Below are 3,135 nucleotides of genomic sequence, written 5' to 3' on the forward strand. Positions count from 1 at the left end.
TATCATCATTGTGAAGCCCAAGGAAGCCATTGCAAGAATCACCTGTGATATGCTGATCACCGCCACCTTTGCTCCTCCTGTTGTAGAAGCCATTGGAACTAGGGCTGAGATGTATGGGGGGCAGGATTTTTCTAGGTCTTCACAGCAGCTCATTCCGTGGTTGGGGATCTGCTAGTGGTACAGTGAGAACAGCTGCTGCTGGGTCGCTGCTTAAAAGAGGGAGAAGCTAGCCAGCTACGCCCTTCTGCAGCAGCTTCCTGATGCTATGTAGGACTCTGCCTTGGTCCATTCCAACTCCAACTGCAGCAACTTCCATATGAATAGAAATAAGCACCCCGGTCAGTGGCCGCAGCATCACAGTGATCACTACCTGCAATCCACTCAGGTAGGTAATCATGTTGCTGGGGAGGGTGGCAATCTACTCTGTCAGAGCCTGATTCTTCAATAATACGATATTATCATACATCACAAGAAAGGAAGCAACCATGGCAATACGGACAAATTTGTCCTGAGAACCTGAGCCAGCAGAAGTTGGTCATGTTGCAATCCCCTCCATGTGACATCCTAAAGAGGGAAGGTGGGTGATATTGAGCATAGATGGAGTGAAGGAAAGGTAAGTGGGAGAAGCTGGTCATTTAACGAGTAATAGGGAAGAGTCATGTCAACTAAATTGATTTTTACATTAAATTTCTGGTTTTGCCACTCAAACTTTCAGTTGTGCTCATCAAACTGCTTTGGCTGCTATAACCCCCAGGATCCATTTAATGCCCATTTTAAGCTTAAACCCAGAGTGTCCAGAGTCTATGCAAAATGTGCTTGAAGCAGGTCAAATGCAAGTTAGGAGGAGGTCAACTGCAGGTCAAATGCACCTAACAATGAATTCTGAATGTATCAATGTGAAAATGTATCAAACTGATAACAAATTGATGCCATCACCAAAAGCCCAAAGTTGGTCAACTTAATTTGACCTTCCACATTCGGGTCTATTCACTAAGCTGCCGAGGGCAGCCGAGTGGACAACCGACCCCAAGTGAAGTGAGCTGAACACTGTTCAGCTATACACTTCAGGCTGGTACGGCTGATTTCAGCCGTACATCGGCTGAAATCAGCCGTACATCGGCAATGGCCAGCCGCTCGGCCAGCTTCGGCTTTCAGCGCAGCTCAGCCGAGCCGAGGCATATGCGTTCGGCTCGACTGAGCCGCTCGGCCACGTTCGGGAGCTGTACGGGCTATTGTGAATAGGCCGTACAGCACCCCTTCGGTTCTACTGAACCGAAGGGGTCCTGGGGCCGAAGCTAGCCGAAGGATCGGCCGAAGCTAGCCGAAGGATCGGCCGAAGCTACGGCTAGATCCTTTGGCAGCTTCGTGAATAGACCCCATTATTTCCAAGGCATTTTTCCAAAATAGTAAAATTCCATCAAAATCTCACGATTTTAACCCTCATTTCAGGAAGAAGGAAAACTTATATCTTGCTCATCCCTAGCAGTTAACTGAACATTTTACTTTGCTCTACACATTCAAAGTACAGGTTCATTTTAAGGTAAATTGAGGAGAATTTCTGGTTTTAGCACAGCTGATTGCATTTGTATTTTACAGAGATGAGATCACCTTTTTGCCATTTATACCGTAATTTTGAGCCAAACCTCCGGCAGGCTACTCACTGCCGTTCGGCCTATTCTCATGGGGGCCGAAAGGCAGTGAGTAAATAGCCGCTGAGCGGCATTCGGGTCGGCTATTCTGCTCGGTACCTCTCTGGTACTGAGCAGAATAAAAAAAACAGTGAAAAAAGGTTTTTAAAAAGTAGGAAAAAAAATGTTTACAGATGTAAATAAATGATACATTTTTAAAAAGAAAGATTTAAAAAAAAGAAAAAAAATCAAAGATTATTGAAAAAAGAAAAATAAATAAAGATTATTGAAAAAAGAAAAAAAAATTAAAAAAGAAAGAAACAATAGGACGGAGCTAGCAATGACAACTAGCTCCGCCCAACTGTTTCCTATTGGCCTGGAACTGCCAGAGTCTTCTAGCAAGTCCCAGCCAATGAAAAACAACTGGGCAGAGCCAAGCGTGACATCACGGCTGGTTCCGCCAAGTTGTCATTGTTTCATGACAATTCAGTGTCCCCTGTTAACCTGGGGACGCTGATCTGTCATTGCAAGTGGGCGGAGCAAGCTGTGAGATCATGGCTAGCTCCGCCAAGCTGTCAGTTGCAAGGCTTTTGGCCCTCTTCGGGTTTCACTTCGGCTCAGATGAGCCGAAGCATATGCCTTCGGCTCGCTGAGCTGCTCGGCCAGCTTCGGGAGCTGTACGGGCTATAGTTAAATATATCCGGTGGCCGAAGCTAGCCAAAGGATCAGCTGGAGCTACGGCTGATCCTTCGGCTAGCTTTGTGAATAACCCTCCAGGTGTTTACACCCCCTTCTTGTCCAGGCCATTTTTCAGTGTTCAGCGCTGCAGTACTTCGATTGACATTTATTCCGTCATTGCAACGCTGTACTGAAATTCATTTTATACCATTTTTGGGGACAGATAGAGCTTTCTTTTGGTGGTATTTAATCACCACTGGGGGTTATATTTTTTACTATATTAAGGAAAAATTACAGACAATTGTGAAAAACAAAAAGTTTTTTTTTACATTATGTTATAATACATTTATTATTACCCAATTTTTTGGTAAAATATAAGAGACGGGGTCACATCGTGTAAATAAACACTAAACCTGTCAAGCTTTAAAATTGCGCGCACCCGCAAAATCGCAAAAAAACTACCATACCCAAAATTGACCATAGGCAATGCTTTAAAAGGTTTTACCGCTCATCAGTTTAGTGTTATCAGTGATTAATGGCCCTACAATTATTGCTCTCCCTGCGATGTTCGCGGTGATATGTAACATGTGCGGCTTAATGGGCGCAACCGTAGTTTTCGCACGTATGCACACCTGACGCATCTTTGCACGCGTGTATGTATAGGTATAAACTACGATGTTCTAGTTGAACTGTTGTTGGATTCGAACATCAAACTCATCCCTACCAGGGACACTCTGACCGGAAAGGGGGCAGCAGGCACACTGCAAACATTGGGCAGCCATGCCGCTCTGCCTGCCTGCCTTCCCCCCCCCCCCCCCCCCAGGGCACC

Source organism: Nanorana parkeri, unplaced genomic scaffold, assembly GCF_000935625.1.
Source record: "Nanorana parkeri isolate BGI_ZX_2015 unplaced genomic scaffold, ASM93562v1 scaffold48, whole genome shotgun sequence".
In the NCBI taxonomy this organism is placed as follows: Eukaryota; Metazoa; Chordata; class Amphibia; order Anura; family Dicroglossidae; genus Nanorana; species Nanorana parkeri.